We start from the raw sequence: 26,572 nt of genomic DNA, 5'->3' as shown, positions 1-26,572 counted from the left end.
AATTTATTTATTGAATCTTTGGGAATTTCGCATGTGCCCTAATTCCACTTCCCAGCACCTCTATATCCTCCCCTCACCCCTACAGCAACCCCCCAAAACAAAATTAAAAAAAAAATCAAACCAAACCAAAACAAGCAATGAAAAACAAAATACAAAAACGAAACAACCTCTTCACTCCTCCATCTTTTCCACCTCTCCAACACCTCTTTGTTCATCCTGGTGGCTTTACTAAAAAATGTTCTTTGCAGTGAGTCACTGGTCTGGTTCGAGGCCTCTGGTTTCTGGACCATCATCACTGGATCCTCATTGAAATGCCTCTCGGATATCCCTCGGCCACCTCAAGTCATGGAGATCCTACTGCTATTGATCCACAGGACCAGCCCCTTCACAAGCTCCAGCAGGTCCTCAACAGTGTAGATGTTAGGGTGGGTCATCCCAAAGTCAGGCTGTGGACCTGGGTGGGAGTGGAGGGGGTCAGGTCAGGCCAGGGGTCCGCCCCTTTAAGGGGCAGAGCCAGATCCCCACCACCATGACCACCACCATGCCATCAGGGTCAGTTGTCCCTCACCCATGGTGAGGGGTGGGGCCATCTCTCCCAAGTGGAGGGGGGAAGTGGGGTGGAACGGGGTGGGTTGCTTGCTGGCAAACAAGATCACAAGCTGTGTGAGGGCAGGAACCATGTCTGTCTCTCCCTCTACTCTGTCCCAGAGTCAACCACTGTATGTAAACTCAGTGATGTATACTCCGTAGGGCAAACGCTTAGGAAATATTTCCTGACAGATGAATGAAAAATGTATGTGTGTGCAAAGGCATCTTCATCTGTGATTCATAAAACAAGTGCAGGAGAACAAATACAGACCCAGCCAGAGCCTTCTGTAAGGGAATTTGAAGGCAGAGGTGTCTGTATTAGCTTCTGTTACTATAGCAAATACTTGAGATAAACAGAGATACTGGGAGAAGGGCTTTATTTCACCTCACTGGTTAGTTGATTTGTTTGCTGGTTGTGCCCATGACACTGGGCCTGGGGTGAGGCAGAACCTTAGAGAGGGACGGTGTGGAGTGGGGCTGCTCAAATGGAAGCAGTCTGGAAACAGAAAGAAAGCTGGTATACCAGTATCCCCTTCTAAGTTATACTCCAACCCTAACTTCCTCCCACTAGGCTCTTTTAAGGGCTCTCCCATTACCCTGTAAAGCCCCAGGCTGGCATTTAACCAAGGCCTGAGAGAGTCAAGGTCCAAATGATAGCAACACCCAAGATATTTAAATCAGATAACAGTCTTGATTAGCAGTTTTCAAATAGTTTGATCTCACTACCTCACACTTAAAGCCTTTGAGAACCGGCAAGATATTTTTTTGATATCAGATATTAACTGCCAATACTTAAATAGAAAGTGAAAAAAAACTGAACATGTACAGACTTAGAACAACCTGTCAATCCTACATCAACATAATGAACTCTTTTGTTTTGGTTTTTGTTGTTTTTTTTTTTTTTTCTTTTGTTGAGAAAGGGTCTTACTATGTAGCCTGGCAGGTCTGGAAGTTGAAATGTAGATCTCGGACAGGGGTCCTGGATGTCTTGAAGCTTCCTGGCTATGGCAAAGCCATCTGTTCTTCGACTTCAAGAGACAGGATATTTCCCTTCATGCTCATGTCAGCTCAAGGTAACCACTTCCAACCAAAAGCCTGGGAGTTAGTTAGCCTTTATTTTGCTGTTGTTTTGTGGCCTTTTGAAATATCACTATGCAGCCCAGGCTGGCCTTCAACTCAGGAGCCTCCTGCCTCAACCCACCAAGTACTGATTAGGTGTGCTACCACACCTGGACCACCTGAAAGGTTGTGATGGTTTGAAAGGGGAGTATCCCTATAGGCTCAGGTGTTTAACACTTGGGTCTCAGTTGGATATACTGTCTGGGGCAGTGTTGCAGACTTGATAGGGGAAGTACATCACTGAAGGAGCTTTGGGAATCTACGGCTTACCCTACTTCCAGTCTGCTATTAGCTTCCTGCACTTTGTGCCACACCTACCTACCACAGTAGATTCCTAACCCTCTGGGACCATGTGCCAGTCTTTTTTCCCTCTGCTCATGGTGCTGTATCATAAAAACAGAGAAGTCACTGATACAAAGACAGCCTAAAGCATCGGTGGGGAGTTTTGTTATCATTTCTCAATACTGTGGAGTTTCTTTGGACCACACACATGCCAGGCAAGGCCTCTGCCACTGAGATACAGTCCTAGACTTCTTTACTTTTTATTTTTGAGGTGTGTGTGTGGGGGGGATCTCACTAAGTTTCCCAAGCTGAACTCCCTCTGTAGCCCACACAGGTTCTGAGCTTGCAGTCCTTTGCCTCAGCCTTCCAAGTAGCTGGAAGTTCCGGGTCTATGCCAGCAGAACTAGTCTTCAAGGTCTTGCCTCTCATTCATGGGACTCTGGAAGAATTTGCAGTATCTAAACACACAGTATCCACTCTCAGGCTTCCACAGGCAAAAGCACCGCTCTATGCCAGGTCAGCTGGATTAGGAAACAGCATTTGCCTGAGCTTCCCAGCCCCAGAGGGCGAGTACATAGTTCACTGTGGTTAGCAATTGCCTCTGCAGGGTAGTATTCACTGAGGGCACATACCCAGGGACTTGAGTGACAAAAGTCCCCAAGTTGCCAGGGAGGAGACTGGTAATTCTGCTTCTAAGTGTCACCTGCTCCTCCCTCTAGATCATCACTTGTAGGAGTTGTGACCCTCGATGGCTGGTGGAGCCCTAACTTTTGTTTTTCAAGACAGGGTTTCTCTGTAGCTTTGAAGCTTGTCCTGGAACTAGCTCAGTAGACCAGGCTGGCTTCGAACTCAACAGAGATCCACCTGCCTCCTGAGTGCTGGGATTAAAGGCGTGCACCACCAATGCCCCGCTTGAGACACTAACTTTTAAGAGGGCCAATTCAAACAGCAGCAGACAATAAGCATAGTGGGAGATGAACACTTGGAGAACTGTTTATTTCTCCTTAACTGTTTACAGAGGTAGGAAGATGGCTTGCATGGTGGACTGTGGCCTTGAAAAGGGTATATATACCTCTCCACCCAGGCAACCGAGTGATGGTAGGTTTTACAGGACCACTTCCTGAGCCTCAGTTTTCAAGGCTGTAAAATGAAGAGGTGAAATGCCATCATCTTTCATGTCCCTTTCATCTTCAGCATTCTACAGTCTCTGTGAGCTGTAAAGATCTACACAGAACTTCATCTTGATTTTATTATTCATCGTCCGTCATTTTCCACCGGGGCCAGTGGCAGCCTGTGCATATGCAAGTAAGTGGTTCATGCTCCCCAGGATGATGGAAGAGGTGCTGAAAACCCAAAGGAGCTTCCCTAGTGCTCTGCCACTGCGAGCCTGGAGCTCCCCAACCCACATCCAGACAGGGCTCAAGGCATTGTCTCTACATGGTCTCAAGTTCATAGGGCAAAATACTACATGGCCTGTGGGTTTTGCAGAGCCTTTTAACCCGTAGGCACCCTAGGAATGACACCAAGAGCAGCATCCGGAGAGACACACACCCACCAGGCAAGGTGACAGACCTAAGGAATCAGTAAGGTACACAGGGTAGTTACCATCACAGACAACAGCAATCGCTGGGTGGGAAAGTGGCCCTCAGCCTCAGCAGCTACCGAAGGAATGACTCCACACACTCCATGGTGGTGGCCTGAAAGAAAACGCCCTCCAAAGGGAGTGACACAGTTAGGAGGTGTGGCCTTGTTGGTGTGATATGTTTGTAGATATGTTCTTGTTGGAGGAAGTGTGTTATTGTGGGGATGGGCTTTGGGATTTTCTATGTTCAGGATACCTCCCAGTTGTCTCAGCCGGCTTCCTGTTGCCTGCAAGACGTCAGACTTTCAATTACTTCTCCAGTACCATGTCTGCCTGTACTCCACCAAGCTCCCTGCCATGATGATAATGGACTGAACCTCTGAACTGTAAGCCACCACCACAAATAAATGTTTTCCTTTATAAGAGTTGCCGTGGTCATGGTGTCTCTTCACAGCAATAAAAACCCTTACTAAGACATACACTAAGCTTTGCCTCATTTGATCATCTTCTCTCCCCCAGAATGCCCAGAAAAAAGGGGGGTCTTTGACCACTCTCTAGGGCTCCTGCCCTGCTATGACACTGTTCCTCAAATTCAAGTGCTTGGAGCTGACCTCCAGGTAGCAGGGCTGGGGTCAGGCCTAATGAGAAGCCATCCTAACTTTAGCGGTGAGTAATCCAGTTATAAAGCAAGTGGGGGCAAAAGAGGGGTATGGAGAGGTGGATTAGCAGGTAAGACTAACCTGAGGAGAACAGATTACCCACATAGGGCTTCCAGCTATCTGTAATTCCAGTTCCAAGGGGTCAGAAACCACAAATAGGCCTCCTGCTTCCTTTTCCCTATACCAGGGCTTGGGTATCAAGATATGGCTTCAGTTCATATCCTAAAATAATGGAGAGGAGCTACTGGCCAAGAGAACTTCCCAGCATTCTTAGGATGGCTTGGCATGGTGGCCAGCACCTGTAGTCCTAACACTCAGGAGTCAGAGGCAGGAGGATCCCAGCAAGTTTGAGGCCAGCCTGGATTACATAGAAAGTTCCAGGCTCAGCAAGACTATACAGAGAGACTATCTCCAAAAATAAATAAATTAAGCCATCAGACAGCACCTTGAGATGTTACTCTGCCATATCACTTCCTGAACAATTACCTCCACAGTCGGTTGGAACACGTGTGGACACCAGATGTGAACTCCACCTTCCCACTCAGCTCATTTCGGGGTGGGCATGGAGCAGGGCTTGAGGGAGTGTTCTGAGACTTCTAAACATACAGGCCCAGAAGCAGCAAAACCTCCTAGGGGTGCAGTGGGGGCTCTCCAGCCATCTTGACTGGACATTTTCTACTTGCTGGGATAAAACAGAGAAAGGCAGATGGTCACGTTGAACCATAAATATCCCATCATCTTATCCCTCCCAAGCATCCATAGTCTTCATCTCCAAAGCAAACACCTTGAAAAGCATCCTCAAGGCCAGAAATCTCCGTTTGTTCCAACACGTCCTTCTGGAGTCCATCAGAAATGACCGAGTGCATCGCCAGGAAGCCCCTCATTATTGCATATTGTCTTTGCTGAATAAGGGAGGTGGGGCGACTTTTAAATCTTGTTGGATGGTGCGGTCATTTTGCACAGTCTAGAGCCCAAGGAAATTCCCTACAAAACTGCAAGGAGACTTGAGTGATGTAGCCCTATCACAGAGTTGGCTGCAGTGCCGCCCTGAGGGTTGAAGAGGCAGCTGGGCTGAGAGGTCCATTGTGAAACCACCACCACCCGTCTACTTGGCCTGTGCCGTAAACCAAGTGTTGCTCAGCCAGTCGGAGGCCCAACCAGGTTGCCCAAAGCCTCCTGGACTTCGAGTCAAATCAGGAATGTTGGGAGTCAGTTCTGAGAACCCGAAAACCCAGGAAGAGCTGCGTGGTCATGTCCAAGCCCTCTTAGCCTAACCACACCTCAAATCTGTCTAAGCTGGGACTAAAGGAGACCCTTAAATCACTATAAGCCTCCATGCCAATGAAGTTGGAGAGGCTGTTAGCATGCACGGTGCTGGCACATCCTCTAGAATTTACTGCCTGCAGGCAGGCTGTGACACCCAGCTAGCCCAAGGGAAACCAAGGGCTCAACACATACTCTCATCATACCCGGGGTTCCAAGCACAAGTTGGGAAGGTGGATCCCCAGAAGACCAAAAAAGCCGCCATCAGTTTCGAGCAGAAATACCACCCACTTTCTTCCCTGGGTGGTCTCATCCTGGCTTTTATTGAGACCACCTGATCGTTACACCCACCTTCCCTGGCACAGCTACCTGAATACCAGATTTGGCTGTGGAGGCAGCTTCCCCGCCTCACTCATTCGCTGCCTGTTCTCTACCTGTTCCTCGCCCGGCCTCTCAAAAGCCCAACACCGCGCTGACACAGGAGTGAGTCCTTAGGCGGTCTGCAGGCTGCGGACGCAAAGGGGAGCTGCGAGCCCAAACTTGCTTTTGGGAATTCCTGACCGAGATTCTAGGAACCACATCTGACCCGGATTGTGTGCGCGAAACCCAGGCTCACCCTGGAGCCCTGCGGATGAGAGGCAGAAGGGAAAGAAGAGGGTGGGGAGGAGAGGAGAGCAGGAGGGGGAAGGGGATTGATTGGAAGAGACGAGGAAAGATGAAGGAGGGAGATTAAGTAGTGAGAGGTTAGAGAAAGGGAGATAGGAGAGAGAGAAGGCGCAGAAGGGAGAGGAAGAGAATGTGCAAAAACCCTGTACCGGGAAGAAGGAAGCCTCAGGTAGTTGGTGGGGAGTGGAAGGAGGGGAAGGGGCGGCCACAGAACCCTTGACCTCGGAGTCCTCGCTCAGTCCGTCCATCACAAGCTCCTGGGAGGCTCTGTGGGCTCCTGGGGAGCAGGGCTTCCCCTGAGCGGACCCCGCAGTCTCCTGTGGTACTCTTCGTGGGATTTACGCTAGAGTATTCCGATTCAGAGGCAGAGCCCGTGCCCTGCAGGCTTCCACGGGTTCCCAGTCCTGCAGGCTTCCGAGAGCTGAGCCGTGGACCCCACCATGCTGCAAACCCCCTCTGCTTCTCAGCACTGTGCGCTCCACGGGTGAAAACCCGACTCTGCACTGACTTTGATCTGTTTCTGTTGTGGTGGATTAACCTTGCCTCGCTCCATGGTGTTGGGGGGGAGGGAGGGAGGGGGGTCAGAGAGAGAAAGAGAGGGAGGGAGAGGGAGGGAGAGGGAGGGAGGGAGAGAGAGAGAGAGAGAGAGAGAGAGAGAGAGAGAGAGAGAGAGAGAGACTGGCTGACTTAGAGGGAGAGGTTATCTTTAGCCCTGCTGGAAATTAGTCAACAACCCCAAATGCGGTGCCAATTCTCAGATTGGAATATTGATAATGGAAATAATAACAACAAATTTTAGCTGGCCTACAGTCGTTGTGGATAAAGCAATGTGATAAAATCACACAGTAGGGAAAGACCGGACACTGGCACATTTCTTAGAATGAATGTTTATCACGTGGGGTGGTATGTCTCACACACTGCGTGTAGATCTTAGTGTGCACGTGCGTACATGTGAAACTCGTACAATAAAAGGGATCATTTCTGCTCTAAAACAGCTGTGACCCTTAAGCATGGGCAAGTTCAACTTAGAAAATCCTTAAGTGCTATTATTATTATCTTTAAAATTAGCTCAAAGAAAAAAAATTAACTCAAAGACTAGAGAACAACACACTTAAAATTGGCCCGAAGATAAGGCAGAATAAGGCAGCCCACCCTGCAATAATCAGGAAAATTAATAGGCCCAATTGAATTAAAAAAAGAAAAAGTTATTCTGGCCACATCTGATCCACACCTGAAGAAGCTATTTATGCTTCATTAAATCAGCCATACTAACTCATGAAGCCTTCACAGGAGCAAGCTCTCACAGAGGAAGCTGGGAACCCCACCCCGCCCTACCCGGTTAAGCCTTGTTGCCATTAAGCTTGTAGCTTAATGGCCTGGGACCCTGTGTTCTCTGTTGGAGATGATGTGTGGGCACTCCAGGGGTGGTATTGACTCACTTTGCAGCTTGTCAGGAGTCTCTGTTCTGTTATGAGATCCTCCTGCATCTGCCTCCCATGACATTTCCAAATTGGGATCATTCTCAAGGGAAACTGGCCTGGGTGTCTTTGAAGTATGGCACTTACTACCTGGCCACCAAAGGCTACCATCTCTTCAAGATTGTATGCACATTCCATGTGACAGCCTACATGCTCTTAACCACTAAGCCTTTCCAGCACCCCACTTTGTTTTGAGACAGGGTTTCTCTGTGTAGCCTGGCTGTCCTGGAACTCACTCTGTAGACCAGGCTGGCCTTGAACTCAGGATCCATCTGCCTCTGCCTCCTGAGTGCTAGATTAAAAGTGTGGAACACCACTCCCATCCTTAATTATTGTTATTATTTTTTTTCTTTATGTGTACGGGTATTGTTAGGGTTCAGGCATTATGCTGGCCCGGCCTGTCACCTCACAGGATATACTCAGACAGTACCCTGGCCAGCCCAGGGTCCTATGGCTGCTAAGTCACACAGTCTGCACACAGGTGCAAAGGTTTCTTTAAGAGGCAAACTCCGACCACCTCCTCTCATTCTCTTTCTGCCTTCTCTCTGAGAAGGCAGTCAGATCTTTGTTCTCTGTCTCTCCCCCTTTCTTTTCTCTCTACCTCTCTCTTCTCTCTCTCCCCTCTCTCTCCCTTCCCCAGCTCCCTTCCCTTTCCAATAAAACTTCCTTCCATGTTTGTCCCCTGGCGTGGGATCAGCCTCAGTTCTACTTTGTGCTGTATTCTTAACAGGTATATGGGTGTTTTGCCTTCATGGTCTGCATGAGCACCATGTGCTTCCAGTGCCCATAGAGACAAGAAGAGGGTGTGAGATCCCCAGAACAGGAAATACAGATGGTTAAGAATACTGGCTAATCATCCAGGGAACCTGGGTTTGACTCCCAGCACCCACAGCAGCTCATAACCATCTCTTAACTCTATGTCAGGGGAGCTGATGCCCTCTTCTGGCCTCTGCAGGCACTACACACATGGTGCACAGACCATAAAGGCATACTCATATGCATAAAATAAAATAATTTTTTTCTTGCCAAGCAATGGTGGCACCTGCCTTTAATCCCAGCATTTGGGAGGCAGAAGCAGGTAGATCTCTGAGTTTGAGGCCAGCCTGGTCTACAGAGTGAATTCCAGGATAGCCAGGACTATACAGAGAAACCCTGTTTCAAAAAGCAAAATCAAAAACAAAAAATCTTTTTAAGAAAATCTAGCTAACAAGTCTGGAGAGATGACTCAGCAGTTAGGAGCACTGGCTGCTCTTCCAGGGGACCCAAGTTCAATTCCTAGCACCCACATGGAAGTTCACAACTGTACCTCCAGTTCCAGGGGATCTGACACCCTCACACAGACATACATATAGACAAAACACCAATGAACATAAAATAAGAGTAAATAATTTTTAAAATTAAAAATATCTAGTTAAATTAATAGAAAAATGCATAAATTTCACCTTCTCTATTCCTTACTGTATAAGGAATAGAGGTTTTACCTTGGGCAACAAACCAGCTCTCAAATCATGACATGAAGACCTTATTAGTTATGAATGCTAGGCCTTATCTTATGCTTGTCCCACTAGCTCTTATAACTTAAATTTAGCCTGTTTCTTTTCATCTATGTTTTGCCTTGGGGTTTTTACCTTTCTTCCATTCTGTATGTCCTACTCCATGATTGGCTGGATGGCCCAGGGCATCTCCCTCTCTTTCTCTTTCTCTTTCTCTCTCCCCTTAAGCCTAGATTCCTCCTCCTACTTATTCTCTCTACCCACCTGTTCCTCTACTGCCTAGCTATTGGCTATTCAGCATGGTGAGCTATTGGTAGTATACACCATGCTGAATAGCCAATAGCTAGGCAGTAGGATCCAGTTTGAGGCCACCCTGAACTATAGAGAGAAGGACCTCACAACTCATTAAAAAAACTACAATGAAGAAAAAACAAATTAAAACTTGATGCGAAGGCGCCTTTAACCTCAGCACTGGTGACGCAGAAACAGGCATATCTTTATGAATTTGAGACCAGCCTGTTCCACATGGTAAGTGTTAGGTCTACACAGTGAGACCCTCTCTCAACAACAACTTACCCCCTCTTTTCTTTTCTTTTTCGACCCTTTTTTGTTGGCGCAGTGGTAGGGATTGTAGAATTCAGTGGCCCACCGTAGACAAGCCCTTTTAACCACAGAGCCACTCCTCCAGCTCTGCTCAAGTTCTCTCTCTACTCAATGGGAGAGCTCTTGTGACTATCAGAGTGATAATAAAGCTCCACGTTGCCAAGAACTCTAGGGATTTTCTTACTCTCTATGTTTCCTTGGGAGTCATGTTCTCATTTCATTACTGTGTTATCTACCTCACAGTTGAATTGTCAGATGGCTACATGTTCAGTGTCTGGGAGGCGAATCTACTGTAGGATGTGGCTAGAGAGACTTGCATGTGACTGCGTGGGCTAATGCAGCCTACCATACACAGGCTGGGGGCTGGAGAGGTGGCTCAGTGGTTAAGAGCACTGACAGCTCTCCCAGAAGATCTGGGTTCAATTCCCACAAAGCAGCTCACAACTGTCTGGAATTCAAGTTCCAGGGGACCCAGCGCAAAATCCCATGGCAAAATCCCAATGCACATAAAATAAAAACTAAATTTTTTTTAAAAAGCATAGGCTGAGGGAAAGGCATTTGAGGTCAATCCAGATGACTTGAGTTCAATTCCCAGAACATATATATGGTAAAAGGAAGGAGAAAATTGACCCCTGAAAGTTGTCCTAACCTATATACATGTACACACCATGGAGGGAGATAGGAAAAGATAAAGGATCCAAGAGTGTTCAACGTGCAAACGTTAATGTCCAAATGCCATGTACAAGAGCCTGAGACTCCAGCCATCATCTAAGATACCCTGGGAGTTTCCACACAGCAGAACACCAAAGATGTATGAGTTGATGAACAGCATGAACCGGCCATGTTGTATCCTGCACTGCAGGTAATGAATGAGGTTCCAGTCGCCTCTTGTATCCCTCCACGCTTTCTACAATGAACATCCAGATCAAGACTGCACATGAGATCTGGAAAGCCATGTTTGGTAAGAACAGGGAAATATCAAGCGGGTCAGGGGTCTGCTACTCTCAGACACTTTTCTCCTGGGGACACTGTTGAGGTGAGAAAACATAGTTGTCTTGAGGACACAGACCTACTCCATGAAACTAACTTCAGAAGCTTGAGTCTGCTTCCAAGTAGGCTTCTTTTGCTTGATAATGGCTGTTTCTAGATGTATCATGAACGAAATTTTCTATTCACGTTCATAGACATTTTGTTAAGTGTTGATTGATTGATGGTTGGGACAGGAACATGATCATGTCCACAGGCTGACCTGTGATTTTCTTTGAATTGCAAGTTGTCCTTGAACTTGATACCTTCATCCCTCTACCTCCTAAATAAGTCCTCAGGTGACAAGTTTATGCTACCTTGTCTGAATTCCTAGACTTATCTTTATTTTAATTTTATTGACTCAGAATAGTGAATGAGCCAGGTGGTGATGGTGTTGAAGCCTTTAATCCCAGCACTCAGGAGGCAGAGGCAGGCAGATCTCTGTGAGTTAGGGGCCAGCCTGGTCTACAGAGTGAGTTCTAGGACAGCCAGAGATGCTACACAGAGAAACCCTGTCTCAAAAAACAACAACAAAAACCAACCAAGAAAAAGAATTGTGAATGAAAACTAGATGATATCTTCATTAATGTTGGCGACTGATTGATTGATTGACGGAGTCTCATGTATCCCAGATTGGCACTGAATTCACTTTTTTTTTTTGTTTTGTTTTGTTTTGGTTTGGTTTGGTTTGGTTTGGTTTCTCAAGACAGGGTTTCTTTGTGTAGCTTTGGAGTCTGTCCTGGAACTCTCTCTATAGATCAGGCTGGTCTCAAACTCATAGAGAGCTGCCTGCCTCTGCCTCCCAAGTGTTGGGATGACAGGCATGAGCCACCACTCCCTTTTACTGTGACATAGAGGATGGAATCCAGGGCTTACTTACTGCATGCTAGGCAAGCACTCTGTCAACTGAGTTGTAACCTAGCCTGACTGATTTTATTTATGTCTTCAGGACTAAGGACTGAACAGAGAGACCCCATGTTAGGCGAGCCCTCTGCCACTAAACGATAGCCCAACCCTGAAACTGACCATTAGAAACAGCCTGAGACTTCCAAAAGAACAATTGTGTCCTGCTGTTTAAATGGCTAACCTTCCAGCTGATTAAGAAACTGCCCCAGCAGGTAATTTGAGTCATCGTGTGGCTCTGGTCATGTCCCTTGACCTTCACTTTGGCTTGTAGACAGTATTTTTCCTCTTACCAAGTCATGATGGTGCCTTGGGGAACCAGGAAACACTGATGTTGCAAAGTTACAGTGCAAATATTTTAAATGCCTCAGGAAAAATCAGGTTTTGAAAAAAAAAAAAAAAAAAAAAGACCTCTTGTGAAATGCAGTTGCTTTGTAAGAGACACATGCAGGCACACAGCCTTCCTGCCTCAAACAAAAATATCTGTCTCTATAATTCCAAACCAAAGGCGGAGCACTCTATGTGAGACTTCGGGGGGAATGTGTGTCCCTTCTAGATCGGCAGGGTGAGGCTCCAGAAAAGAAAACACAGTAGGCACATAGCATCTTATTGTCAGCACTTCATAAGGAGGCTTGGTGTTTGGATGGCAGAAATGTGTCTGCTGATGCAGGCTTTCTCGAAAGGGATCAACCCCGGAGCTTTCCCACAGGAAGCTTCAACCCCTGAAATAATTAAAGGCTTCTAAAGGCTCTTTGGCCGTGTCTTTTGTCCACCTCCAGATGGATGAACTAGACATACTGGATGTCCTCCCATGGCCCTTCAAGGGCACTGAGTACACACATGTGCAGGAATGTCTTCTGCTCCTAGAACACACACACACACACACACACACACACACACACACACACACACACACGTCTTGCCACAGGTGGCTGTGTGAGGACCCATCTTTCAAATCACATATATTCCATCTGGACTTCCCACCACTTAATGGGCAAAGTTAGTCACCAGTCATCAGGCTGAGAGCCTAACACCAGGCAGAGAACTTAGTTCAAAAGACACAAACTATCAGGGCTAAAAAAGATGGCTCAGCAGTTGAGAGCACTGCTGATCTTGCAGATGACCCAGGTTCCATTCCCAGCACCCAAATCACAGCTCATACTGTCCAGTTCCAGGGGACCTGATCCCCTCTTTGAACCCCCATGGGCATCGGGCACACCATGTGGCATTTGAGGGGGCTCACAAGGCCATCCTATGAGAGAGACACAAATCCAGCAGTCACACAGGCTGGTATGATGGGGTAGATGTGGACGTTTGTAGAGGGGGACATTCCCTGTGGATAATGAGATTGGACAGAGCCTAAGAAAGAAGAAGGCAAAGGAGATTGTTTGAAAGCTCCACCTGATGCTACCTTACTGTCTTTGCTGTCGCCTAGCCTCTTCAGACTCCAGTTTTTCCTCAGTCAAATGAAGGCAAGGTGTGGGCGGATGATGAGGTTCCTTCCTGTTATTCTGGGATGATGGCGGCTCTATAGACATTTCACTGGGTGATGAATATGTCAGGCGTGGACACAGTTGATTTGGTATCATGAGTAGAATTCCAGTGGTGAGTCTTGAAGCTTAATAATGAGCTGGACTAAATAAGCCACTTGAACCCCCCCCCCAAACTGTGTTCTTCCTTCCATCTGTCTCAACAGGTGCCAGACACTTCTCTAGGTATACGTGCTAATACATGTACACACTGATAAATATGTATGTGCCACTTGTCATTAAAGACAAATACTCCCAAAATAAAGTTATAATTAATATAACCATTCAGCACATGCCAGGTACAAAGCTTGGCTGAAGACTTACTGAGTGACTTCTTTTTTATTTATTAAAATGGATTTTTATTTTTATTTTATATGCATGTGTGTGAGTCTGAGCCTATGTATATGCACCATGGGGGGGTGAGCCCATATGTGTCAGAGAGGATATCAGATATTCTAGAACTGGAGTTAAGGCCACCTGGGTCCTGGGAACTGAACTTGGGTCCTCTGCAAGAACAGCAAGTACTCTAAACCATTTAGCCATTCCACCAGCTTCTTGAATGACTTGTTCTGTAAACCAGGCTGGCCTCAAATTCACAGAAATCCACCTGCCTCTGTCTCCCAAGTGCTGGGAGTATGTACGCCACCACTACCCAGATCTCTCTTTCTCTCTCTTAAAGAAAAGCATTCGTTTCTTTAAAATGCCTTACATGTATTTAGTGTGTGGGTGGTGTGTGTACATGCTCTCAGGCATTTGGGAATTAGAGGACAACTTGTTGAAGTCCCTTCTCTCCTTCTACCTCATAGGTTGCAGAGCTTAAACTCAGTTCATTGCCCTTGGCAGTAGACACCAGTGTCTGCCTAACCATCTCCGGCTGTTGTAAGGGGCTATCCTCCAAGCCAAACTGCCACCATCTTCAGGAGTTTGACATCACAGCTGGGTCTGTGGACTGTTGACCTTTCATCCTAGAAGGAGGGGTTGGGAGGGTCATAGAACCCTCAATGAAGCATCCAGCCACCCCTCCCAACCAGTTGTATGCGGTTCTGCCCTAACTGCACGTGGACTTAGAAAGGGGTTGGAGTATAGCCATAAGGAAGGATTAGAGGAGTGGGCTCCAACTACACAGCCCCAGGAAAGTCATCATCAATGCTGCCGGTGAACTTTCTAGTGTGGCTGCTTTAAGGCCACCCCTGCTCCCACCCACCCATAATTCCTCACCCATTGCTCTGTATGGAAGCCCCATAAACCCACTTTTTCCCAAGTGAACTATGACGGAATCGTACCTGGGTTTGTTATTGGGGCTTTAGGGTAGTGGGGGGTGCATTTTTACATCTCCCCCATGAAAGAGATTTTATCAACACTTTTCTTCCTTCCTTCTGCCCCTCTTCCTCCTTCCTTTCTTCCTCTCTCTCTCTCTCTCTCTCTCTCTCTCTCTCTCTCTCTCTCTCTCTGTATCCAGGCTTTTCTGGAACTTGCTCCCTCAACTATGCTTTGCATTTTCACTGGTGTCATTTCTTTGGGGGGCTTTGTTTTGCTTTGTAAATATAGACGCTTGTGATGTTTATTCTTGGTTGTCAACTTGACTACATCTGGAATTAACTAAAGCCTATGAGGCTGTGTACACCTGTGAGAGATTTTTTTTCCTTAAATAACTTGGAAAGACTTTTAATTTGGATCTTTTGAGGTGGGGAGCTCCACCTTTAATCTGGGCCACACCTTCTGCTGGCAAGTCCATTCCTTCACTGGCCTTACAGCCTACTTCTTCAGGGTTCAAGGTTCCGGCATATGCTGAAGATCAGTGGAGACATCCAGTCTTGTGGACTGAACAACTACTGGATTCTTGGATGTTCCGTTGTTGAACTAGCTGGACCATAGTCTGTAAATATATATATATATATATATATATATATATATATATATATATACATATATATATATATATATTCTATCTAGGAAAAAAAAATATATATATATATATTCTGTAAGTTTCATTCCTCTAGACTATAACAGACCCCAATAAACAGCTTATTCTGCAGAGGGAAAAACAGTGCACACATAGAATTCCCTGGTCTTTGGCTTGCTAACTTTTGCCAATCTTAGTAGCTGAAGGCCAATCTAATTCAGTTAGTCCAACTGTGGATACCTCACAGATAGTGAAATTGACTTGTGAATCCCAAACCTATGACCAGATGCAGAGCTTCCAGAAAGATGGGACCTCAGGGACTTTTCTTTTTCTTTCTTTCTTTGAGATAGGGTCTCACTATATAGCCCTGGCTGGCCTTGAACTCACAGAGATCCTCCTACCTCTGCCTCCCCAATGCTGGGATTAAAGGGACCTTTGGGACCTTTTCTAACTTAGCATTTCAAGCCACTGCTGGAAACTATTCACAGGAAGTTGGCTAGAGCTTGAGTGTGTCCTCACACAGGCAGTTCATGTGACTGGCTGTATGACACAAGATGCCAAGTGGCCCCAACATCCATTCATGTCCTGCAGAGTTAGTAGACACGGTGGGTCGATGCCATCACAGCCCCCAGGATGAGATGAGAGACACGAGGCAGCATCTGTCTCCTAACCACAGTGTTTTGATTTAATAACCGGTTTGTCAGTGAATGTGCAGGTTGAAATGAAGTTAAGTGTGCTGTTGTAGAAATTTAGACTGGAAATTATGTTTAAAATAGAGTGGCTTCCCAACCCGTTCTGACTTCCTTTAGGCTATTGCTGTAGGAATCTGAGGAATCAAATTTTTATAGGATGAATTTATCAAACCTATGTGGAACTATCAGCATTTAAATTTAATAACTAGTTTCTTAATAACTGCTTGGGATGGAATTAAGTAATGTGTATTCTCAGGGTGATGTGTTATGTCAAGAAGTCTAAATACTGACAAATTTACTGATGGTTCTTCAGAAACCCAGCTGACCTGAGGCTGTGACCACATAATTTTAAGGAGTCAAACTATCGATCAAAGCTTATCAATTCAGGCAACTGGAGAGATGACTCAAGGTTAAGAGCACTGGCTGATCCTCTGGAAATCCTGGGTTTGTTTCCCAGCACCCACATGGTGGCTCATAACTGCCTATAACACCAGTTCTGGGGGATACTACGCCCTCTTCTGGACTCTTTGGGTACTGCATGCATGTGGTACACTTATACACTCATACACAAAAAGTAAAAAAAAAAAAAAAAAAAATTAAATCTTAAATCAGCTGTAGTGGTGCATGCCTTTAACCCAAGCATTCAGAAGGCAGAAGCAGGTAGATCTCTGTGAATTCAAGGCCAGCTTGGTCTATAGTGTGAGTTTAGGACAGACAGGGCTATACAGAGAACCCCTATCTCAAAAAAAAAAACAGCTAGTGTTTTATAGACTATGTCCCTTGATCCAGGGACATGTGTAGACCAGTCTGACCTCAGGCTTGCTATGCAGCTGAGAATGGCCTTGAACGCTTGATTCTCCTGCTTACTGGGATTACAGAATGTACCAATGACACCTAACCCCTTGTTTTAACCCCGGGGACTTCAGGTTCATGGAGGTTCTCCTGACTCAGACTCCCCACTGCTGAAACTTGCAACCTGGAGCCACTATGCCCAATTCACTAGATGAACTCTTAACATTCAAATTATGAAAAATGTTTTGTGTATGTGCTTGCAGAACAACTCTAAGAAGGAAGAAGGAGGAGGGGATGGAGTTGTCCTTCTGTCCATGTTTCTCTTATCAGTTGATGAATAAAACACTGTGGGGCTAGTGGCCAGGTAGGAAGGATAGGTGGGGCTATCAGAGAGGGAGAATTCTGGGAAGTGTAGGCAGAGAGGAGTCTCCATGTGAGCCCAGGAAGAGAGGATGCATCAGACATTCTCCAGTAAACCAAGACCACATGGAAATACATAGATTAATAGTAATGGGTTAATAATTAAGACAGAGCTAGCCAGTAAGAAGCCCAAGCCACTGGCCAACAGTTTTATAATTAATATAGTGTCCATGTGCTTATTTGGGGTTCAAAGGCAGCGGGCCAGTGGGAAAGAACCTCCACAACACCCTCCTGTACAGGGTATTGGACAGTTGGTCCTTGCTTTTTTCTTGTTTCTTCTCATAAATGCCCAGAGAGATAGCTGGGCAGTGGTAGCACATGTCTTTAGTCCCAGCACTTATGAGTCAGAGGCAGGCGAATCTCTGTGAGTTTGAGGCCAGCCTGCTCTACAGAGTAAGTGCCATGACGGGGCTCCAAAGCTGCAAAGAAAAACCCTGTCTTGAAAAAAAACAAAAAAGAAAAATAAAAGCTGAAAGAGAAGCTAAAAATGACCAGAGAAGACACTCCCCAGGCTGGCTGGCCAGTGGAGTCTTCTACCTTCCAGGAGCTTCTGGAGAGCAGCCTTTTGTCACTCAAATGGCACTCACACCTATTATCTCCACCATCCAGGAGGACAGAAAGGGGTAGTAACCTTGCCAGGCCATTCCTCCTCAGGAACCAGATGTAGGACACACAGACAGAGAGCCCCAGGCAGCTCCCTCCACTAGGCAGGGCTCAGGAGGTGAACTCGTGTTCCCTGAGGAGCCGGCACCATCCTCTTACTGTCTAAAGCCTCCCAGAGGACAAAGCCCTCCATATAAGCTCTTTGAGACCCCCCCCTTAAGCCAACTGTCCCACCCCAGCAGAGCCTGTGTGGGTCTGTGTTGGGCCTGAGCCTGTCCGCATTGCCAGCAGGGGCCTGAGTTTAGTGTCTGCAGCTTCTGGAGCCTCCTCCACCACCATGTGTGAAACTCTGGATGGCTTGGAACTCTCTGTATTCCAGACAGTCCTCAACTAGTAATCCTCCTGCCTATCTCCTGAGTGCTGAGACTATAGTTGTGGACCACCACACCTGACTCTCAAATGTCCTTATTTCTTGCCCCCTCCCCTGTTTGTTTTGAGACAAATTCTCACTCTATAACCAGGGTAACCTGGACCTCCATACGTAGCTCAGGTCTTGAACTTGTGAAAATCCTGCCTCAGCTTCTCAAGTACTGGGTTATTGGTGCCCTCATGCCTGGTCTCTACACTTTTTTTTTTTCCTTTGTTTTTGTTTTCCCTAAGACAGGATCTTACTATGTGGTTCAAGCTAGCCTCAACTTCACTATGTAGCCAGGCTGGCCTTGAACTCCTGGCAGTCTTCCTGTCTCAGATTTCTAAATGCTGGGTTTCTGGTGTGCCTCTACACTATACCTGCTTACCCCTTGTGCCTTATAAATAATATAGTTTGACATTCCTATACTCTAGGTTCCTCATTAATGAATCAAAAATATTTCATGTCATTTTTGAGAAGTCTTCTGGACAGAACATTTAGAGAATTTCCCTCTCCGTTATTCACTAAATAACACAATTTAACAGCTACTTCCACTAAATAACACAATTTAACAGCTACTTCCATAGCATCTGCATTGTAGGTCACGTAGAGATGATGGAAAGAATTCAGGAGGATAAGTGTATGTTCTGGGCAAACAAGCATCCATCACTTTTTACAAAATACAAAACAAAACAAACAAACAAAAAAAACTGGATTTTTGTATCTTCAGGGAGGACTTGAAATCAACACCCTAAAGGGCTTTGGGTTCCTTGTACTTTTACATTTTGGGGAGATAGGCCTGAAGGGAAAAAGGACCCTTATAACTGTCAGGAGACACTAGAAAGAAAAAAAGAAAGGGCTGGGGATGTGTCTCAGTGGTAGATGCAAGGCCCTGAGTTTCCGCAGACAGAACTGGAGGGTATGGGTGTGGGGGGCTAGAGAGATCTGCCATCCCCAACAACCAGAACGAGGGCCAACCAACCATCTGGGAAAGGCTGGACGCCTTGAGCACAGGCTGTGCTGTGTTTGTGGCTCTCTGCCCACGGGCTTCCTCAGGTCCTCCTCAGTTACCTCTCCCTCGGTGTCAGTAAAAGAGGTTACTGCCGCTGGCTGACCCCCGGACACTGTCTTGCCCTTCTTTTCCACTGCCAAAATGAAAACTACCCTTTGCACTCATGCACTGGCCTCCATCGCTGTGGGCTGCTCACAGGGGCACTCGGGAGGCCAGAGAGGACTTGGCTCCTGCAGTGGCAGCAGCTGGCATGCTGCCCAGGCAGTCACCTCCAGCTGTTGCTGCTCTTTGCAACACTACATCCTGAGCTAGCTCCTGAGGCCTGCCCCTTACAGAGTGTGAATGGGACAGGAAGGGACTAGGGAAAAGAGCTGGCCAGACTTGGACCTGCAAGGTCTTGAGAGGACGGTAGCCTGGGGTCCTGAGCATCAGCCAATGACCGATTCTTGTCCAAGCCATTGAAACAGTGAGCACTTGGGTCTGCCAGTAAAGTATGAAAATGACCATCCCGGCTAGGCAGTGGTGGCGATCACCTTTAATCCCAGCACTCGGAAGGCAAAGGCAGGCAGATCTATGTGAGATCGAGGCCAGGCTGGTCTATAGATTAAGTGCTAGGACAGGCTCCAAAGGTACACAGAGAAACCCTGTCTCAAACTCCCTCCCCCAAAGAAAAAAGAAAGAAAAGAAAAGGTATTTTTGGCTCTAAAGAGATGGCTCAGGGAGCCCAAGTTCAGTTTCCAGTTCCAACATGGTGACTCACAACCTCCTGTAACTCCAGTCCCGGGGGATCAGTTGCCCTCTTCTGGCTACTGAGGGTACTAGGTACATACATGGTATGTATGCATACATACATACATAGAAGTAAGAAACCCAAACCCATAAAATAAAGAAATCTTCAAACAAACAAGCAAAAAGGAAAAAGAAAAAAAAAAAAAAAAGAAACAGAGAGAGAGAGAGAAATGCATCCTTGGAACACTGCAGTTAGGAGCACTTACTTTTCTTCCAAAGAACCCAAGTTCAGTTTCCAGAACCCACATCTGGCTCCTCACAACTGCCTGGAGCCCCAGCTCCAGAGGATCTGATGCCCTCTCCTGCATGCCCATGCACATACCCACACATACACATGAGAAAGTAAAAAATAATGTGTCCTTTCTAGCTTTATTATTTTTAATTCATCATTATTATTATACCTTTTGGGGACAGGGTTTTACTGTATAGTCTAGGCTGGCCTGGAATTTACTATAGAGACCAGCCTGACCAGCTCACGGGACTTTGCCTACCTCTGAACTTGTGGGTGCTGCAGTTACAAGCTTGTGCCACCCACCCGGGGAGAACCCCCATTCTAGATGAATTATCTTCCCAACCTGGCATAGAATTTGGATACAAGTGGTCTTTACAGTTTCTTTTGATGATGTATGTCACTTGTCATTGTTTAATGAACTCTCATGTCATTAACAGGAGGTAAAATTATAGAGTAGGTAGAAAGATTTATATTTGGGATAACCTTGAGCATAATAATTTAGAAGACCTTCACTTTGAACCTGGTTAGAATAAGAAATTGGAAACTGTGTTGATGCAGTGAACCTGGCCTGCCAACTGGTCCCCTGATTGGGCACTGGTGGCATATGCCCTGAATCCCAGCACATGGGAGGCAGGGGTCTGCAGAGTGAGTTCCAGGACAGCCAGGGCTACACAGAGAAACACTGCTTGAAAATCAAGCACACACATAGGACCTGAGAGGAAGGGAGGGAGGCCACTGAACTTACACTAAGGGTGCAGGCTGACTACCTGAGGCATTCATGCATTGGAATCCTTCTCAGGGAAAACAGGCTGGTAGCTTTGCTCTTATCTATCATTTGTGTATTGGAAACCATGTAGATCACATTTTAGCTAATGAGACGAGACACATGCCCAACAATTGGTACCACACAGCAAATGGTGCAGTATCATACTGGCTCTTTTTAAAATCCCCTTTTCAAAATTTAAAATAAGGGCTGGAGAGATGGCTCAGCGATTAAGCACACTGGCTACTGTTGCAGAGGACCTGGGTGCAGCCCAGCACTCACAAAGCAGCTCCCAACCATCTGGAACTCTAGTTCCAGGGGATCTGACGCCCTCTTCTGGCCTCTATGTGCACTACTTGCACACCGTAGCACGCACAAGCACGCAAAATCTCATATACATAAAACAAATTCTTTTTTAAGATTATTAAAAAAAAAAAGCCAAGTGTGATGTCACACACCTTTGATCCCAGCAGCCTGGGGCAGGGCAGCTTCAAAGAGAAGGCCTTTATTAGACAATGGCAATGAAAGAGGTTTTCAAAGGTACTTTGGGTGCAAACCTGCCAATGATCGGAGAAATACTAAGTGATGAAAATTCCCCACCCCCCGAGTCAGCACTCAGAAAAGTTACATGGGAGAGGGATTTAGAGCTGGGCCTGTCTCCTTGGTGATCATCCTAGCCTCTATCCCTAGCCAAGCTTCTCCCCCTTAATTTGTCAAAATGTGACTGAAGATGGACCAGCTCTCCTCCTGACCAACTATATGCCTCACTCTAGACCTACAGAGTTAAATGAAAAGGAAAAATAATAATAATAATAATAAATAAAAAGTAAAGAACTAAAGTAGCCATGAGACCCCAACAAAAGCAGGATTGAAATTCACTGGTTTCTTTTTTAAACATCTTTTCCACAAATACTTGGATTGTGGAGGCATGGAACTCAATAAAGGTTTATGTTCCTTTTGCACCATAGGTTTGTTAATAGCCCCTTTCAAAGTGGGATACTTATAATAAGGCAAAATAGAAGTATTTTTATGACTTCTTGAGACAGGGCTTCTCTGTATTGCTTTGGAGCCTGTCCTGGAACTAGCTCTGTAGACTAGGCAGGCTTCCAACTCACAGAGATTTGCCTGCCTCTGCCTCTCAAGTGTTGGGATTAAAGGTGTTGCCAGGCCCTAAAGCACATAAGAAAACAATTCCTGATAGGTGTCAGTGGTGCACGCCTTTAATCCCAGCACTCAGGAGGCAGAGGCAGGTGGATCTCTGTGAGTTCCAGGACAGCCTCCAAAGCTACACAGAGAAACCCTGTCTTGAAAAAAAAAAAAACAAACAAAGCAAAACAAAGCAAAAAAAAAAAAAAAAAAAAAAAAACCAATTCCCTTTATTCAGTCCTCAGTCCTAGCCCATGGGAGGGTGTTACCCACATTCAGGATGAGTCTGCGAGTCTGCTCTCCTTAGCTAGTATCTCCAGAAACACCTTCATAGACACCCCCAGAAGTGTGTCTCCCAGGTGATCTCACATTCATTCTATACACCCCCAGAAGTGTGTCTCCTAGGTGATCTCATATTCATGCTATTCACTCTGTACACCCCTGGAAGTGTGTCTCCCAGGTGATTCCGGAGCTTCCCCAGGTTGGCAGTGCCAACCATCACATCCTCTGATTCAGCAATTTCACTATCTGAAATATATTTATATCAAAATAAAATAATCATACTGATATAGGAAACGATAGTCATTGGAGCCTCTTTGCTTAAAAAAAGTCACAAGCTATCTAAATGTCTAATAATATAGGACTGAGTGAATCTGTGAATGAATGATCCTAGAAAAAAATATGCAGCTTTCACTGGACCCTCTACAAAGCTGATTAATTGATTAGAACTTCAATAACAATGGAGAGGTTGGAATGTTTCAGGTCAAGAGCCTAATTACAATTTATCTTGGGGTCTATGTAGTCCCCTCATTAGCCACTTTCTTCTTGTGACTATTGTGACATTCTGAAATGTATTAACTTAGCAGAGTAGGGGACTAAGAGAGTCCCCTACTTTGCTGTAACCTACAAATATTTTCATTAATGTATTTTAAAAGTGTCTTTGCCGGGCTGTGTTGGCATACACCTTTAATCTTAGAATCTCAGCACTCAGGAGGCAGAGACAGTCAGGTGTCTGTGAGTTCCAAAGCTAGTCTGGTCTACATAGTTGAGTTCCAGGCCAGCTGGGAGACCACAATGAAAACCTTTCTCTGGAGGGGAAAAAGTATCTTGATCTACAACTGGCTTAGTTCTATTTCATTTTATTTTTGTTCCTATTTTGATATGTATTGGTAATTAACCTGCATGTATGTCTATGTGAGGGTGTTAGATCTCCTAAAACTTGAGTTACAGACATCTGTGAGCTGCCATATGGTTGCTAGGAATTGAACCTGGATCCTCTGGAAGATCAGCACTGAGCCATCTCTCCAGCCCTCTTGATCTATTTCTATAAAAACATCATGAGGTCGCAGAGTATGGAACTTGGGGAAAAGTAAGTCTTGTCCTAGGCCATGGTTACCCATCTTTGTTATGCTCTTTGATATGAGAGATGTATCACAAGGGCATTAGATATGATGCAATCAGACTAATAATGTACAATGAGCACTGGGTCAGGGCTCAGTGGTAGAGTGCTTGCCAAGCATGTGTGAGACCTTTGCTTTGCAATACCCAGTACCACAAAACCAACAAGACAGGCTGGTAAGCACACAATGGAGCCTGCAAATGGCACATAAACATATTACCATTTAAAAAAAAAAGTTCATGTACCTACATGCAAGCAAAAACACTCATACATATAAAATAAATACATCTTTTATAAAACAATGGGTGAGGGTGTAGCTCAGTGGTAGAGCATTTAACTCAGCAGGATGAAGGTCCTGAGTTCAAGTCATAACAAAGAAAGTAAAAAGAGATTCATTTAGCTAAGCAGTGGTAGTGCAGGCTTTTAATCCCAGAGCTGGGGAGACAGAGGCAGTTGGATCTCTGAGTTTGAGGCAAGCCTGACCTATAGATCCAACAAGGCCACACCTCCTAATAGTGCCACTATGAGTTTATGGGGGCCAAAAACATTCAAACTACCATACAGAGAAACCCATTTTATGTCTATGAGTATTTTACCTGCAAGTAAGTCTGTGCACTACATGCATACCCCTTGCCTGTGAAGACCAGAAGAGGGTGCCAGATCCCCTGGAATTAGATTCACACCTTTGGGTGGCCAAACAGATGCTGAGAATATACCACCAGTCCTCTGGAAGAGCAGTCAGTTACTGGCTGAGCTATCCCTCCAGCCTCATTATATATCTAATTATGCAACTAAAGAGGAAAATAAGCCAGGGTGCTTCTATGTTCCTGAATCCCCTATTTGAGAAGCAGAGACAGTTCAGGGCTATCTTTAGCTGCAGGGAATTCAAAGCCAGCTTGGGCTACATAGGCCCATCTCAAACAAATGAACAAAAGAAAAAAAAAAAAAAAAAAAAAACAAAACAAAACAAAACAAAACTGGGCTGGACCAGCTTTGGTGGTTCCTGTTTCTGCACAGGAGGACCTGACTTCAGTTCCCAGCACCCACATGACAGCTCACGAACAGTTCCAGGGGATCTGAAGTCCTCTTGTGGTTTCCATGAACACTGCGTGTTTGGTGCCTATATACATGCAGGCAAAACACTCCCACACACAAAACTTTTTAAATGGTGGTGCACACCTTTAATCTCAGCACCGGGAGGCAGAGGTATGTGGATCTGTTTGAAGCTAGCCTGGTGGACATAAGTGAAACCATGTCTCAAAAAAAGAACATTTTTAAAGAGAAGAAAAAGTGTGCCCTGTGCCTTTCTCTAACTTCTCTCTTGGCACTGGATATCTGGACTCTACACACAGTTATGGCTCTAAGCCCTTCCTGCTACTCCAGCCCTCGATTCCAGTTTCTGCATACCAAGCCCACCATCCTTTATGTGTATTGTTATCCATAGTTGTATTATTTCCTTTTCTGTTCAATAAACCCCATTACTTGGGTTCAACCCAATGACAATGCTGAATGGGAAGCTTCTCCCTGTGTGTAGCTTGCATCTCTGTGCCATAGTGTATCCTAAAATTGCTCTACCAGAGCACAATATTCTGCCTCTTTACTCAAGGAAGTAACTTGGCTGAGTCCCAGGGAATTTCCCAAAATATTAGCACCGCTTTGCTTTGGAATATGTAAACGAAGCACCTCACCTTTTTATGTGGCTACCCTGTTTTGTCTTTTACCTAATATCAGGAATTATCTCAAGGATCATAGAAATTGATGTAAGTGAACACACAAGCTTAAGAAACTTGTTACAGCCCCTTATTCATGAGCCTAGTAAGTGGGCAATGGTTCACTTGTTTAGACTTATGCTGTGATATGTGCAGATCTGCAGTAATGCTTGACTGACATCAAACAGCTGAGGCTTTTTGACAGACATATTGTCTCATGCAAACCTTGATTTGGGCTTGGCCACTCAGCAAGCCATAAACTGGCACTTTCTCTCCTGTGTATTTCAAGGCACTATATCATCTGAGCTATCCTTGATTTCTTAAGCACCAAGGAAATTGCCAAAATGCATTTCCCTCTTTATCACTTACCTTTCACCCCTATAGTACATGCACTTCTTCCAAATTCCACACTTTGGGGGGGGGGGGAGGTGGTGAGAAAGGGTTCCTGTATAGGCCTGGTTGTGCTGGAACTAACAGAGATCCCTCTGCTTCTACCTCCCAGTGTGCTAAAATTAAAGGTGTGTTATCATTGTACCCAACTCAAACTTCATTCTAAACAAAGCATGCAAGTAGGGTGAAGCATCTTCCGGTAGTTGGAAACTGGACGCTAGACAGGGCAGTTTGAGACCAGCCAAGTTCAACCCAGAAGCTAGGAAATGAAATTCAGTGTGCCAGTGACTTCAGCACACTGAATTTCAAGTATGAACACCAAGACACACATCTAGGGAGTCAGAAATCACAGCAAATTTTTTCCTGCATGATGCAATTTCACTTTATGGGCATTGGTGAGAGGTGTCAGATCCCCTGGAACTGGAGGTGGAGCTGTGAGCTGCCATGGAGGTGCTGGGAATTGAACCCAAGTCCTCTGGAAGAGCAGCCAGTGTTGTTTAAATGCTGAGCCATCTCTCCAGGCCCTTAAAGTGTCATTTTTAAGTAACAGGAAACTCACCAGGCATGGTATCAGTAATCCCAGCACTTGGAAGGCAGAGGAAGGACCAGATCTGCTATATGGTGAGCTCCAGGGAAGCCTGGGCCCCAAGACCACTCCTTCAAACACAAAACTAAAACCTATAAATTTTGATTTTTTGATTCTATTGTGCTATAACCATCTCTCGCATGAAAGTAAACCATACCTTCCCAAAAATGTTTATAAAGTTTTATACTTCATGCATTAGTTAAGTAATGTCCACACTTTCATCATCAGCTTAAAATTGAAGAGCCAAAACAGTTCCAGGGTATATTGCTTATACACTGGACAGAACTCATTAATTCTCAAACTTAAGAGTTTTTTTGTTCCATTTCTTGATCTTAAGATCTGAAGCTAGTTAAGCAAGGCAAACTGTTCCCATTCTTAACATCTTTAAAAGGGTAGTTGTCATGACACACCCACTAAAGTTACAAAGAAGTTTCCTGGAGGCAGAGTTCCCTTTTAAATGGATCACTTACTAACAACAGATGTCCACAATGGTAGTTCTAAAGCAACAGCACAAACTTCCATCTAAGTCAGTTACT

Source organism: Phodopus roborovskii, unplaced genomic scaffold, assembly GCF_943737965.1.
Source record: "Phodopus roborovskii unplaced genomic scaffold, PHOROB, whole genome shotgun sequence".
Taxonomy (NCBI): domain Eukaryota; kingdom Metazoa; phylum Chordata; class Mammalia; order Rodentia; family Cricetidae; genus Phodopus; species Phodopus roborovskii.
The sequence above is the reverse complement of the archived record's forward strand: the minus strand, read 5'-3'. Positions refer to the sequence as shown.